Source organism: Elephantulus edwardii, unplaced genomic scaffold, assembly GCF_000299155.1.
Source record: "Elephantulus edwardii isolate Elephantulus edwardi_28Jun2011 unplaced genomic scaffold, EleEdw1.0 scaffold00367, whole genome shotgun sequence".
Classification (NCBI taxonomy): domain Eukaryota; kingdom Metazoa; phylum Chordata; class Mammalia; order Macroscelidea; family Macroscelididae; genus Elephantulus; species Elephantulus edwardii.
Window position 1 is genome coordinate 336,965 of NW_006400117.1, and position 16,966 is coordinate 353,930.

The following is a 16,966-nucleotide window of genomic DNA, read 5'->3' on the forward strand; positions in this document are numbered from 1 at the left end:
GCGCGCGCGCGCGCGCGTGCTGTAGAGTTGAGTCAGCATCGTGGGCCAGACAGAAGCTGCGCTTGAACCATGCGATCAGCGGCCCTCGGCAGAGCTCGAGTAACAGTGATTCCTAATTGCACGTTACATACCACCTTATAAATCACCTCCGCATCCGTTATTTATCTCACCCTCACAGCTCTGTTAGGTTGGCAGAAGATTACTTACTGGGAAGAAGCAAGACTAGTTTTGTTTCGTTGTCTTTTTTGGGGCTGGGGTGGGGTGGGTTGTGGTTTTTAAATTTCAGGAAGCATAGATTGGCTGTGCTCCTCACCACAATTCCTGGTGTGAAAAGTCCACCACAGGGATATAAAATAACTTGTGATGGGATGATGGAGTTAATCCCCAAGCAAAATCAGATTGGCACTGAGCCAGCACCGCTGGTTTTTAAGCTCTTTTGCCCTATAACCTTTGGCCAGGTACTGCCCACTCTGGGTCTCGGTAAAATAAGGTTATGACCCCCCAGGGCCTTGCCTACCTCTCTAAACACTGTTGTTGGGTTTGTTCTGCATCTGAGTACCCCTCCATTGAGTCAGAGGCCATAAATCTTAATGGGCATAGATTGCTTGTTTTTCTCCCTTGGAGTCACTAGTGAATTCAAAACATCAGAGAAGCTCAGCCTTTCAGTTAGCTGCGCAACACATCACAGACGATGCCATTGGAACACTTAATGTTCCGTGGTCCCTCAAAAGAATAAACATGTCTTGGAAAAAGTGCAATCAGAATGTTCCTTGAAGGCTGGGATGGTGAAACTTCATCCCTCATACTTTGGGCATGTTGGTAGGAGGGGCTGGTCTTTGGAAAAGCACATCATGCTTGGAAAGGTGGGTGGATATTGAGAGAGAGGAAGACCCTCAAAAAGATGGACTGACACGGGAAAGGTATTAATGGGCTCGAGTGTATCAGAGATGTTGAGGATGTACAGGATAGGGCGGGGTTCACATCCATTGTTCTGGGGACACTATGAGTTGCAGCTGACCTTATGACACCTAACAACAACAGTGACTAACATGCTGGGCTGCTAACCAAAAGCTTGCATGTTTTAGTCCATTAAGAATTTCTTAAAGAAATGTCTGGCAGTCTATTTTCTGAAAAGCCTGCATAGCTCAGTTTTGCTCTGACACACATTGGGCCACCAGAGGCTGGAATAGACTCAGTGCTGTTTTTAAGTGCCTTCACATTGACTGTGGTTCATAGCAATCCCATACACAGTTGGACAAAGCAAAACATGCCTGGTCCCATGCCATCTTAAGACATCATTGTCTCTGCATTTGAACCTACTGTAATAACCGCTCTGTCAATCCACTTCTTAGAGGATCTTCCTTTTTTTCATTGACCGTCTACTTTATTAAGACGTGAGGCCAATGTTCCTGCTGAAATCAAGAAATTCATAGCTAGCAATGTCATAGATTGTGCCTTACGTAAACGTTTGACCCAATCTGTGCTTTTCTTTTTAAAAGAGTGATATCTATACTCATGAAACCCTCCTGAAATCCCAAAAGGACTGGAAGGAGATGATGGTGTCCAGAGACTGATAGATACCTACCTGCAGTGCGATTCCTCTGATATGGCTGAAGAAAGTAAGAGTCTTTCCATTCCCTCACTGATAGCAGACAGGGATGGGATTAGAAGCCAGACTCTCATCTTCACTCGTGGTCAAGTTCAAAGAATAAGTCAGAATGGCCATTTCCCCTTCAGCTTCTTGGCTTGTTAGGAGCTTAACAGCTCCAAAACTGCCCAGGTGGTGTGCATGCTCCTCTTCTGCTTGGACAGCAAATCTGGTAAAGCAGCTGCAAATATCTGCTTTAAGTTGTGTTGTCAATTGTTTCTTAATCCAGTAATATCCTGGGAAACAAACAAAAAAATAAGCAGAAGCTCAATCAGTCATGTGGTCATGCTCAAAATGGTCTAGCTCATATATTAAAGTGCTAAACCCAGTAGAAATGGCAATTGTCACCCGCTCAGTGGGCAAGGCACAAGGCTGAAAGGTAGAACTTTGATCGATAGACATGAAACAGTCACATTTGCTTCTTCTTTCCACCTCTGACAAAGTATAAATGAAGAAAAGTTTAAGCTTTAAAAAAGCAAATTTTTGAGAAAAACATACAATAATTGTATAATGTTTAAACTGGTCCCTTTAAGGCAGGTGGTTGTTGTTGTTTTGTACTGTTGAGTCACCTGTGACCCATAGTGACCTTATGTACAGCATCTCTGAACCCTTCCATGTCCTGAGCCAGCCTCACTAGTTTTTAACACACCTACTCCCATCACTCTAGTTACTGTATCCATCCATCTCATCCGGGTTCTTCCTTTCCTGTGCTGTCTTCACCCTTCCGGGCATGATGTCCTTCTCTAAGGACCATTCTCTTCTGGTCACGTGCCCAAAATATGTAAGAAAGAGCTTCAAAATCCTAGCCTCTAAGGAGAAACTTGGTTTCACCCTCTCCAAGACAGGCCTATTTGTTTTTTTGGCAGTCCATGGTATGTTCAAGACTCTTCTCCACAGTTTGAAGATATTAAATCTTCTTCTTAGTCATCCTTAGTCATTGTCCAACTCTCCGATGCATAGCAAGTAATTGCGAAATGAGGCTAAGAACAGAATGATAGAATTCTTCACAATGAATGATTTTTTAATTGCAAACACCTTTTATAAGAAATATAAACACAAGCTGTACACATGGATTTCACTTGATGGTATGCATAAGAATAAGATTGATTTCATCTGTGGAAGAAATCATTGGAGAAATTCAGTATCAGCAGTGAAAACTAGGCCACATGTTGATTGTGAAACAGACCATCAACTACTCTTGCAAGTTCAAACTAAAGCTAAAGAAGGTTAAACAAATCCACAGAAATTAAAATTTGATCTTAAGTCTATCCCCCCCCGAATTTAAAAACCAACTCAGAAACAGATTTGAGGCTTTGAACACTAATAAATGAAGACCAGATAAACTGTGGGAAGATATTAAGAATTTCGTTCATGAAGATTGCAAAAGGTCATTACAAAGAAGAAAGAAGAAGAAAAGACCAAAATGGATGTCAGAAGAAACTCTGAATGTTGCACTAGAGCACCAAGAAGCCAAAGTAAAGGGGAGAAAACAAGACATTAATGAGCTGGATAGAAGATTTCAAAGGGCAGCTTCAGGAAGACAAGACAAAGTATTATAATGAAATGTGCAAAAAGCTGGAGTTGGAAGATCAAAAGGGCCAAACTCGCTTGATATTTCTTAAGCTGAAGAAACTAAAGAACAAATTCAAGTTGCAAGTTGCAATGTTTAAGGATGCTATGGGCAGAATATTGAATGATTCAGAAAGCATTTAAAAAAGATGAAAGGAATATACAGTCATTGTACCAAAAAGGATTGGCTGACACAGAAGAATTTTAAGAAACAACATATGATCAAGAGGCAATGGTGATGGAGGAGGAAGTGCAGGCTGCTCTGAAGGACTTGGCAAAAAATTAAAGCCCCAGAATCGATGGGATACCAATTGATGTATTTCAACAAATAGATGCTGCCCTGGATATGCTCCCCAAATTGGGTCAGGAAATCTGGAGGACAATTACTTGACCAACTGACTAGGAGAGATTCGTATTTATTTTCATTCCAAATAAAGGTGACCCGACAGAGTCTGGAAATTACCAAACAATATCACTAATATCACACAATAGCAAAATCCTGTTGAAGATTATCCAGAAACGACTAGAACGGTACATTAACAGAGAACTACCAGAAATACAGGCTGGGTTTAGAAGAGGTTGTGGCATTAGAGACATTATAACTAATGTTAGATGGATCTTGGCAGAGAGCAAAGAGTACCACAAGAATGTCTATCTGTGTTTCATTGACTATGCGAAGGCATTTGACTGTGTAGATCACAATAAATTGTGGCTAACCTTAAGGAAAATGGAAATCCCGGTACACTTGATTGCTTATGTGAAACCTATATTTGGACCAGGAAGCAATCCTCAGAACAGAGCAGTGAAACACTGCATGGTTCAAAATGAGACAAGCAGTTCATTAGGGATGCATCCTGTCTCCATACCTTTTCAATCTGTATGTAGAACAGAATTAAAGTAGGTAGACTTTTTTGAACCATTATGCGTGTTAAGGTTGCCATGAGTTATTATTGAGTTGATTCCAACATACTTTGACCACATGTGTATAGTGAAACTTCTCCATAGAGTTTTCAAGGCTGTGACCTTTTGCAAACAGTTGCCAATCCCTCCTTCTGAGGTGCCTCTGGTTGGGTTTGAACTGCCAAACTTTCAGCTGGTAATCGAGAGTCCTGCTCCGAACCTCCTTTGATAATGTTATGAAGATATTTTTTTAAGTAAAGAGAAAAAAATGAAGATATTTAGAACAACTTTTGATTGCTTTTGAACTTGTTAGCATTTATTCTCTTACATATAAACATTTTAAGTCTTTATCTGTCCCTTTTTCTGTAGCTCTTGCAGAAATTTTTATGTGTGTCAATCATGTGTCTACAAATGTGTCTTCTAATCATGTGAAATAAATACCTTAACAAAGCAGTATATTAATGAAATGAATGATTTTTTTTATCAAAATACATATTTGAATTGAGTTTGACTTTCAGGGGGCAGTGATAGCTCAGAGATAGAGTTCTAACCATGCAGATCAGAGACCTGAGTTTGAGTCTAGTCTAAACACTTAATGCACACCCACCAAAAGAAGTTTATTTGCTGAAGTTTGTGTGTCACTAAGACGCTGGGCAAGTTTCAGCAGAGCTTCCAGACTAAGATCGGCCAGAGAGAAACACCTGCTTAGCTGACTTCAGAATTCAGCCAATGAAAATCCCATTATGGGTTTTCTAAGCAATGGATTAGAATGACCCAGTCTGTAGCTGAGAACATGTATGGTCTATGTATGGGCTTCCTGTGTGTCAAGGACTGTTGATAGCAGCCAATAAAATATATCAAAGAAATATAGCCATGTTAGGTGAATTTAAGAATTTATAAGACATGTTGATTCAAGGTATAGCTTGTGTTGGGTGCCATCCAATTGATTCCAATTTGCAGCATGAGAAAAAGAAGAAAGGTTTTTATTGTGAATCCTAAAAATCAGAAGACAAATTATCATAGAAATTGTGGCAACTGTCTAAAACACTATCTGTTTTGAAAAGAACGAACAGAAAAGAAAGAAAGAAAAAAAAAGGTATGGGCTCTAAGAAGCCTGGGACAGGGTCTGGTGAAGCTGTACACAAAGCCAAGTTCAGAGCTTAGCCGGGCAAGGAACTGGAGTCCTGCTCTCCTAAACAACAACTCAGATCCCATCTGCCACAATCCTTTTTCCACTGACGAGGTTTCTCAAAATAAGGCAATTCCCAGCTCAGGAATCCTAACACCGGGCTCAGCTGCCTTGCAAACACCCTCCACCTGACTCTTCCGCCCCATGGCAGTTAATTTCTCTCACATACAGGGTGCTATATATAAACCTAACTCCCACAGTGGAATCTTTCTCTTAACAATCCACAAATGCCTCACATTTTACGGAAGGGACTGGAGAGGCATACGAGGTTACTAAGTCACTTAAGGTCATGGTGAAAGCATGAAGGCAAAACAGATTCAGACACCCATGTGTTTCCTGCTCAGCCCTAACAAATCTTTTCATGTTGGTCTAAACGTCCTGTCCTGCACTTTTTCTGTTAGAGTTGCTCCTGGGTGGGACTAATAGATCATAATACTTACCTAGCAACCCAAAACTTGGAGGTGTGCATCCACCCAGCGGAACCTCAGAAGAAATATCTGGCAATCCTTTCCAAAAAAATCAGATGAAAACAGAATGGTAACGCAATGTAAAATATGCACCTACATCATTGAACTTTTTATACAAATGGGTGTATGTTTGGTTATAGATATATTGTTAAATTTAAAAAACATACATCAAAGAAAGAGAGGACAATCTAATGGGGTTCTACTCTGACAGTATGAGGTCACCAAGAGTTGGGGTCACGTGGACAGTAGCTAGCACAACCACATAGAGTAACTGGTGAGGAAATAATATTTTCCCCCTATCTTTCCCTCAGTTGGGAATAAGCTGCCTCCTTGACATGGTGACTTCTTAATTTAATTTATATCCCTCCTTTTCTCTGTTATTCTTGCGCTGGGAGGTGATGGTAGTGTTTAGTAGTGTTATTTTCAGCATCCTTGAGAGACAACAGTTTGGGGTGTTGTTTTTTTTTAAATCCCAAACCCCATTAAGCTTCTGGATTTTGTGGCTACTCCTTTTATAAACTCTGATATGAGACAGCAGAGCAGTAGGGTAGCTGTGTGGGCCTTTACAAGAGGTGCAATTCTTTGCTAGGTTTAATATCCTGCTCAAGGGCTGGGTGAGTGACTGCTACTGTTTGTTTTTATCTTCCTCCACTCCTCTCCTTAACAATTCCCTCCAAGTTGGACTCTTAAAACAAGGTCCTCATGAACTCTTTCAGCTTGAGAGTTTCAAGGAAAAGGGAATGTTAATTTTGTTGACAAATTTCAGCATTGAGAAGGCCCAGGTCTTAATTCTTTGAGCAAACTCTTGGGCATGCTCCCCTTGTGCCCCTAATTGGTCTGGCCATGAGCTTCTCCACTTTTGTTTTAAACACATCCTCCATGTCCTGGGAGCCAAAGGGCTCTTTAAGGTGAGTGCTGTTGTATTTGCATATATTTTTAAAAATGGCCATCGCTCCTCTGGCTGCCGCCACCATCATTTTCCAGCAGTGGTGTTGCCATAGAGATGTTGTCTGATCCATCTCTATTGATATCCCCCTTTAAAGGGGCCCCTGAATAGGCACTGAGGTAGGTAAATGTATGCAGTGACATTGAGCGGATGATTCTATTCTGAAAAATTCCTGCACCATTTGTTTCTGTGCTTGTCTGAGGGCTGGGACACCGTGTTGGGGTTTTGTTGCACGTGTTCCCCTCGCAGGCCCGGAGTTAATGGAAGCCTTGTTTGGAGCCACTGGAGCAGAAATTTCTCTGCTGCCGACGACAAAAGCTTCACAGGCCACCTCGGAGGCTGCTTTGGGAAGGCTGTGTTGCTGGGACTCCCAAAGGAAATGAGAGATAACGTGGAACTTGGAGGGGTGCCCTCAGGTTCCCCCCAGTCCCGTGGGCTCCACCGAGTCTCCTCTTTTGCAATAGAGGGTTTTAATGACGTTTGCCTTTTTCCAGTCCGGTGAGGGAAAGCATCTTGGAGATGTGTGTGCTTTCCTGTCTGTAACAAGCGTGTGTTTGCTCAGCTCTCTGGTTGAGGAGCCCTCGTGGCTTACAGTAGTGTCCTGCTAACCAATGACGTGTGTGTCTCTCCCTGCAAAGATCTACAGCCTCAGAAACTGTGGTGGAGGACCGCCACGAGACGGCATCAACTCGAAGGCAGCGTGGTTTCTGTTCATTGTTTCGGTGTTTCTTTTTTGTGTGTGGATGTGGTGGTGGTGGTGTTTTTGTTGTTACTTTGGGTGTTTGGGTGCAGAGAAGTTCAGGTAGGAGAAACCATTATGGTTTACAGCGATTCCTGCCTTTAAGTGCAGACCGCATGGCACCCAAGTCCTCTTCTCACTCGAACAGAAGAGGAAGAGAGGAGAAACGAAGTAAAAGAATGCTCTGACCTTGCCTGTGTCTACTTAGTAAATATACGTAAATTAGTGTCTGTTCAAGAAATGAAGGCACAGATGCATATTTAAATCCAGGTATTAAACTAGAAGTTCCCAGAAATAATGTCTTCATTTACTCTTCACCACTCTGTGACACAAGTTATTAACACAGGTATGTGGGGTTAGCTTTGGTGGCCTAGTGGTTAAGACGCTGCACTGCAATCCCAAAGACATGGGGTTCAAATCCACCATCTGCTCCTCAGGAAAAAGATGAGCAATCTCTTCCTGAGCACTTTATGTTGTTGTTGTTGTTGTTGTTATGTGCCGTCGAGTTGCTTGTGACTCATAACGACCCTATGTACAACAGCCCTAAATCCTGCTCTGTCCTGTGCCAATCGCACTGTTTCTGACACTCCCATCCCGATTATCCCAGTCACTGAATCAATCCACCTCATAGAGGGTCCTCTCCTCCTGCGCTGTGCCTCCACCCTCCCAAGCATGATGTCCATCTCCAAGGACCGGTCTCTCTTTACAACATGTCCAAGTATGTTAGATGGAGCCTCAGAATCCTTGCCTCCAAGGAGCCACCCAGTTTAACCCTCTCCAGGATGAGTCTGTTTGTTTTCCTAGCAGTCCATGGGACTCTCAGTACTCTTCTCCAGCACCACAGCTCAAAGGCATCAATTCTTTTATTCTCCTTAGTCACTGTCCAACTCTCTGATGCATAACAAGTGTTGCAAAGACCATGGCCTGTATCAGATGCACCTTAGTCTCCAGAGAGACACCATTGCTCTTCAGTACTTTGGAGAGGTCCCTAACAGTAGACTTCCCCATGGAAATACGCATTTTAATTTCTAGCTACTACTGGTGCCAAGAGTGTTGACTGTGGAGCCAAGCAAACTAAAGCTGTGAACAATCTCAATCTCTTCACCGTCCATCCTGAGGCTGCCAATTGGCCCAGTGGTGAGAATCTTTGTCTTCTTGAAATTGAGCCTCAATCCATATTGTAGGCTGCAGTCCTTGACCCTCTGCAGCAAGTGCTTCAAGTCCTCCTCAGTTTCTGCAAGCAGGGTTGTGTCATCTGCATAACGCAGGTTGTTGATAGATCTTCCACCAATCTTGAGCATTTTACAGCTTCTGAAAATCCACTGGAGAATCAGCTACTTATCTCAAGAGACACAGAAGTTGAGTGATGATACCGAGACTTGTATTGGGACTCCTTGATTCTGATTCCAGGAATTTCCTCCCCAAGCTACAGCAGAACTGCCAGAGCTTTGTCAGCAAGGTCAGCTGTCTCCCATCAGGGCGTCGGGGAAGGCTGGGTGATCCTACCACTTTCCTCATGCTTCTTGTCCAGAGCCCTGACCTCTTCTATTTGATCACAGCCTGACTGACTGCATAGTATTGTGGAAGGAAGGCCCGTGGACCCTGCACACAGATACACAATTCCTGAGCTGTGAGATTGGGTCCTGGGAGGCTTTGTGGCGTGGTTCTGCCTCCCAGATGTTTGCTTTTCTGTTAAGTTGCTCCATGTGTTGGTCTCATCAGCTGGGGTGAGGGGCAGGCTGGCTTTGTCCCCGGGCTGCAGTCTTGGTGTGTGGGTTTTGTGACACAGACTCCAGCACTCATTCACTCATTCATTTGCTCACTTTTACCCTCTCATTCATTCACATCCACATCCGCAATAAGCATGCTGGGTAGAATACAAGTCAAGTAACAAGGGCTCAAAAATGAATAAGACACAGCCCTGATTGCCATAAACTTAGATATGCATAATAACAGCACCAAAAGTAACAATAGCTAACATCTGTCCTTTATAATTTATAGAATGCTTTCACTTCTTTTAGTTGGCCTATATGGTAGAAATAACTACTTGAATCCGTTCTACAAATAAGGAAACTAACACTCTGAAAAATTGCACAAAGCCTCTAAATTACAGTGTGTGTTTGAGCCCCTTGACTGTGGGTTCCACATAGTTTCAAAGAGTCACGGTGCAGCTGGCCTGTCTGCGTATGATGGAGGGGTCAGCCCATTTGGGAAGAGGACACGCTATCTGAACTAGCTCTATTTGACCCCTTCAGACAGGTGGGAGGTATTTCACAGAATGCTCAAGGATAGACTGTCTTGGCTATACTCCTTAGAGTTTACAAGAAGACTGCAAGTTTCCACTATTTTTAACTAAATTAGTCGTTTTTTGATCCTAGGAGCTAAAAGAAACACTGTTGTGTGGGCCTCACCTCACAGATTCTGGTTGAGGAGGCTAAGAAGCGGGCCAAGCATTTTCTTTTTCCCTTCATCTCTGCTCGGATGTTCTTTGACCTGCTCCTGGAGCTGGTTTTGCCTTGTTAAGGAAGTGTCCTTGGCTGGGAGTGCAGTGGGTGAGGCGAGTGCAGTGGGTGAGGCGGGCCGTCATATGCTCCTGTGGTGGGCTAAGCTTATAGGACTTCATCATCTGCAGGGCTCCATGCTGCAGTCTTGGGAACTCATGGCCAGTTTGTGGCCACTGGAAGTTGACATCTATGAGGTCTGGGGACAATGCTGCCATTAGCAACTCAGGAAAGTACTGTAAAAAAAAATACTAAAAGATGATTTATCAGCTTTCGTCTACAGTGCTTCCTGGAATTTAGAACACTGTGCCTGGAACAGCAGGCACCAAAATGAATAAGACATTCCATCGTGAATTTTCCAGGCTGGAGGAGAAAAAGAAAGGCGTAGATGATTTTCACAAAGAGAGCGGTAGTGGACGGAGTGGTGGAGTCTGCCCACAGAGGCCAGGCAAGGCTGGCCTGCAGAAAGGCCATAGGATGTGGTTTTGGAAAACTGAGTGGGCCAGCTCCAGGCCCAGCCACGAAAGGCTTTGCAAGGAGAAGGCAGAGCAAGAAAGGCCTGTGGTGCTCAGGAAGACAAAAGCGTGGCCAAAGAGAGGAACTGGAGAAAGATGGAGTGGAGGTCAGAAAATGGCAATTTTGCCTAGTGGCAAGAAGCTACAGTGCAATCCCAGAGGTACGTGTTTGAATCCACCAGATGCTCTCCTGGAGAAGGAGGGGCAATCTCCTCCTGTGCCAGTCAGATCCGATTTGATGGTACACACACACAAAATAATAAAAAATTAAAAAAAAAAAAAAAGAAATGACGGGAAAAGAGGAGAGGGTTGTAAACCAGGGAACATTTTGGGTGATCACTTAAGCGGTGGTGCTTCGGGTACTTCAGGCTTGTGTGGATTCCAGTGAGTAACTGAGATTGCAGTTTGTGGTGTTTGGGAGTTAGAAGCAGGAGCCAGGAGTCTAGAGGGATAAAGACAAGAGGACACATAAGCTAAGCCCCTGCAGAGGAGGGGACAGGATTGGTTGTAATGAATGAGTGACCAACAGCAGCTCCTGTGCCTGCTACTAGAAAGCTGACCTTCTACCCACGGTCTGAGGTTCAACTCCCGCTGGCTGTCTCCCTGGAGAGTTCTGTCAAGTGATGTGCCCCCTGCAATGTTTGTCTTCCTGGACCCCAGGTTCCCGGTGAGGGGGACAGTCTACATCTGGATGCACAGTGCAGCGGTTCCCGCATGTGGTGTGGAGTCACCAGCACTAAGATTTCTCTTGACCAAATGCTAAGGCCTCCCACGGGCCGTCAGCTATGAGAGAAACAAAGGAAACCCCTCTTAATTAGGCTGTCTGCGAGTCCCTTCAGGAAAGGAGGGAGAAGTGCAAAAGCCCCAGTTGTTCTGGTGATTAGATACAACAAGAAAAGTGTCAACATCTGGGTGTATTTATATCTCTGAGGTCATGACTGAAGCACACAAGGCTTTAAACGTGCTGAACCTGCCTCTTGGCTTTTGTTTCAATTTCTTTGCAGATGCTTGGGAGGATCTAGCGATGGTAGAAGGCTCTGGGGACAGCCCTCCCTTGCTTTCTGGAATGTTCATGGACTTCTCTAGCCAATGTCACAGCTGGGAGATCTATTAAACTGAAAAAAATTACACTTCATAATGTCAGGTACTCCTTTGCTTCTTAGTCACTTCTCCTACCCAGCAGACCCCAAGGGCACAAAAGTGGGGCTACTAGTCACTGACAGACAGATCTCTAGCAACTTATAAAATCTCAGCTAAGACATGCAAAAACCCAAAAAACAATACTGGCAAAAAGTTAGTCCCCAGGGATTGACGGAATAGCAACTGACATTTTTCAAAAAAGAGATGCAGCTCTGGACATGCTCACCAGGTTTTGCCAAGAAATCTGAAGGACAGCAGTCAACTGACTTAAAGAGAGCAATATATATTCTCATTCCCAAGGAAGGTGGTCTGATATTATGTGGAAATTAGAGAACAATATCATTAATATCACATGTAAGCAAAGTCATGCTGAAGATTATTTTTTTAAATGACTGGAGCAGTACATAGAGAACTGCCAGAAGTAAAAGCTGGATTTAGAAGAGGCTGTGCTACTAGGCATTATCACTGCAGACAGATCTTGGCTGAAAACAGAGAATACCAGAAAGATGTAACTTGTGTTTTATCAGCTATGTAAAGGCATTTGACTGTGTGGATCACAACAAATTATGGTTAACATTGAGAAGAATGGGAATCCCAGAACACTTCATTATACTCATATTAAACCTATATCCAAACCAAGGAGTGCTAACAGAGCAAGGGAACAATGTATGATTTCAAATCAAGAAAGGAGTGCATCAGGGATATATCCTTTCTCCACATGTTTTCAAGCTATTTGCTGAACAGATCATTTGAGAAGCTGGGCTTTACTAAGAATAACATGACCTCAGGAGCAGAGGAAGACTCCTCAGTAACCTGCATTATGTAGATGGCACACCCTTGCTCACTAAAAGTGGACTTGAAATGTTTGCACCAGAATATCAAGGAATACAACCATATGCAAAGATGCAATATGGATCGCATTTCAACATCAAGAAAACAAAAATCCTCACCACCAAGCCAATAGGCAGCATTAAAACAAATGGAGAAAGGACTGTAGTTGCTAATGATTTTATCTTACTTGAATCCACAATCAACACCCTTGGCACTGGTACTCAGGAAATGAAAAGATGAGTTCCATTGGGAAAGATCTGCCATGAACCTCTCCAGAGTACTAAAGAGCAACGATGCTAACCAATATCATCTAAAACCTAAGGTGCATCTAATACAAGCCATGGTCTTCTTCAATTGCTTTCTACGCATCTAAAAGCTAGACAATGACTGAGGATGGCAGAAGAAGAAGTGATGCCTGTGAGTAGTGATGCCGGAAAAGAGTACTGAACATACCGTGGACTATCAAGAGAACAAACAGTTTGGTCCTGGAGAAAGTGAAATCAGGATGCTCCTTGGAGGTAAGGATTTTGAAGCTGCATTTCCAATTCTTTGGGCAGATGCCTTGTCAGGAGGAACCAGTTCTTGGAGAAGGGCATCATGCTTGGAAGGGTAGAAGGTCAGCGCAAGAGAGAAAGATCCTGAAAGAGATGGATTGACACTGTGACTATGTCAGTGGAGTCAGGTGTGTCAGAGATGGTCAGGTTGGCTCAGTCGAGTTCAGAGCCGTTGTTCACAGGTCACTATGAGTTGTAGTCAACTTATAACAACAAAATCACAGCGACTCTTTGCCATCAAATCTATTCGTAATTGTTTAAGTACAACTGTGGTTCATGGGATTTGTTTGTTTGTTTTCAGAAGTAGCTCACCAGGCCTTTCCTCCAAGGTGCTTCTGCTAGCCTTTGATTTACCAGTTATTTTCTTTATCTACTGCCACCAGAACAGAAACATAAATGAGTGGTTTTAACAAACAAAAATTTATTTCCTCATCGTTTGGGAGGCTAGAAGTCTGAACTCATGGTGTTGGCTTTCCCTCTCTGGTGGCTGGAAGAAAGTCCTTGTCACTTGTTTCTTGGTTCCTTGAATTTCCATGTGATTTGGCATCAGTCTTTCCATGTTTCTGCTTGTTAGCTTGCTGATTTAATCTCCTTTATGCGCCCAAAGAGATTGACTCAAGAGAAGCCCCACACTAATCCTGTCTCATTAACAAATACATCCCAATCTCAGATGGAAGAATAGCCACAGGCATGCCCAAACCCCATTGCTGTTGCATTGATTGAAGCTCATAGTGACCTTAAGGGCAGAGCTGTTGCTGTTGTGTACCAGGGAGTCTAAATCGACCCTTTGTTGACCCTCCAGCAGGTTTTCAGAGGCAGTAAGTCACATACTTTGGACATGTTGTAAGGAGGGATCGGTCTTTGGAGAGGGACATGATGCTTGGGAGGGTGGAGGGACAGCACAGGAGGGGAAGGCCCTTTATGAGGTGCATTGATTCAGTGACTGGGGTAATCGGGATGGGAGTGTCAGAGACAGTGCGATTGGCACAGGACAGAGCAGAGTTTAGAGCTGTTGTGCATAGGGTCGCTATGAGTCACAAGAGACTCGATGGCACATAACAACAGGAAGTCACATGGGAGGAGACTGCCCACAGGACAGAGTAGAACTGCCTGGTTGTGACTGCAGTCTTCACAGACGCTGACTGTAACATCTTTCTCAAACCCTTTCAGTCAGCCAGTAGGGCTCCTCCACCTCGGGAGCTCTGGTGGCCTACTGGTAAGAGACTATGCTGCAATCCCGAAGGCATGCTGTTTAAACCCACTGGCTACTCCTCAGGAGAGGAAAAGAACAACACTCTCCTCCTGTGCTATGAGCTGCCTCTGAAAACCTGCTGGAGGGTCAGTTATGGGTCAGTTCTAGATCGATGATACACAACAACCACAACCACCAGGGTTCCTCCACTCCAAGGGTTAGGCTATACAGCGTGTTAGAATATACACCACACATTTTGAGGGAACACGATTTAATAGGTAAGAGTAGCTGAGGAGGTTAACCATTTGCACCAGTGATAGACAAACATATATCCTAAAAAGGAAAAACAAAACCAAAACAAAAATAAGCAATGACTGGTTAGAGATACAGACATACTCAAATGGAAGTGTGCTTCCTTGGAGGGCTTTCTGCTTTGCAATATGCAGCAAAAAATCAAGTGTCCCTGAGACCCTTGGAGCAGTTGATGTTTTAACGTAAATAGCAAAGTATGATGCTCTTTTATAAAAATTCCACCCAGGTTAAGGAACTTTTCTTATTTTAAATTGTGATTTGAGTGAAAAGTTATAAAGCATGTTTTTTTCAGTCGATCATTCATGTACATTTTGTTCCATAACATCAAATACAATGCACATAAAGTCTGATTGTTCATTCATTCTTCAATGGCCTTTCTCTGCACCTATCTTAGTAACTTTTTTTAGTCATAGTAACTATTATCTGTTAACTCATTTTAATTTCCTATTTTCACCTTTAGCCAAAGGTGAGTGACTTAATCTGAGGCCCTCGGGCTGTCTTTCATTGTTTTTGTTCAGACATTCCCCTAGGTCATATAGCCCTGGTGTACAAGTTGCTGTACAGTGGTCACTTGTGGTTGCTGTGAGGCTGAACACTGTGACATGGATGTGTCAAATGCGTTAATGGTTGGCTACCCAATGCGGACTGAGAGTGGGGTGGAGCTCCCCGATTAAAACAAGCTTGGAAGGAGTGGCATCCACTTCTGTAATAGCTTGCCTCCGGAAACCCCATGAACCTGGAGAGAGGATGAAAGGCACCCAAGCGTTGAGGACTCTCCTTCATAGGGTCGCTATGCGTCGCCTGTGACTCGACGGCACTTAACAACAACAACAACAACATTTTCACCTTTGCCTCCATAATAACCATAGTAGAGTGATTCTGTGTGTAAACCTTTCTCTAGCTTGTTATAGTTGTTGTTCTGTACTTTCAAGTTGGAACTAACCTATAGCTAACCCTCCAGTGTGTTTTCAGAGACAGTTAATCACATAGGAGGAGACTGCCCATAATTTTCCCAAAGAGCAGCTGGTGGTGGACTCAAACCAGGTACCTGTGGGATTGTAGTGCTGGTTTTTACCACTAGGCCACCAGAGCTTACCTTCTGTAGGCTGGAGGATGGCGGAGTCTTCAAATGTTTCTGGCAATGAGAGTGAGTGTGTGAAGACTATTTCTAAAAACCCTTCATGCTGTCCAGTAAGTTACAGCTCACATTGGCCACTGGGTTTCTGAGCTCGTGAAGAGTAATGAGAAGAGGCTTCCCATCTTACTTCCTCAGAGCTCCTGGTGGATTTGAACTGTTGGAAATTCAAAGTCTTTGGGTTGGCAGCACAACAAGATATGGATGATATCATTAAAGTTATTAGGGGGAAAGTAAGTTAATAAAGAAAGGCAAGATTCTTTTGTTTGGTTTACAGCCATATTCCAAAGAAAGGTGATCAAATGTGGAAATTATTGAATATTATCATTAATAGCACATGATAGATTTTGATGAAGGTAAAAAAAAAAGGAAAAATTGGTTGCAGCTATACATAGACAAGGAACATGCAGAAGTTCAAGCCAGATTCAAAAGAGGATATAGACTGAAGAATATCAATAATCAATGCCCATAGAAGCTCTAGTTATGAAACCAAATGATATATTGAGGGGAGTTATTTTACTAAAGAATTCTTAACCATTTGCACCACTAATACACAAGCATATAAAAAAATGGTAAAACAAAAATAAGCAATGACTTCTTAGAGATATTCACTCAAATGAAAAACTGATTTTCTGGCAGTCCTTCTGCTGTTATTGTGTCCCACAGAGATTTGCTGTTGTTATTGTGTACTGTAGAGTCAGAACTGACTTATAGTTGACACTTTTGGGGGTTTTTGGAGGCAGTAAGGCACACAGCAGAGATTGCCCATCTTTCTCCATGGAGCAGCTGGTGGATTGAACATGCTTATAGATTGGCAGTGCAACGCCTTACCACTAAGCTACCAGAGCTCCTTTTCTGCTCTGCAGTACCTGGCAAAATTCAAGGGTCATTGACACCCCTTGGAGTAGTTGTAAAGTGAGATGGTGCAAAGACGTCACTGTGATGACTAAGGTGTGCCTGCCTCAAGCCAGGATATTTTCAGTCACCTCTCATAAAGCTGGACAATCAAAAAGGAAAACTAATAAGAATTGTTATATTGGAATTCAGTGTTTTCAAAGAATATTGAATGTACTGTAATTTACTCAAAGAACAAACAAATCTAGCTTGAAGGAAGAGGTGCCAGAATAATCTTTATTCATGAGGATGGTAAGACTTTAAAGTGTCCTGTAGTTTGAACATCTTATTAGGACAGACCAATTAGTAGACTAGAAAATTACCCTTGGTAGTTGTTGTGTGGCATCCACTTCCTAAACAACATACCTCCGGAAATTCTATGAACTTTGATAAATGTCAATAGTCATAGGAAGGCCTTTTGTTCTTAGTATCGC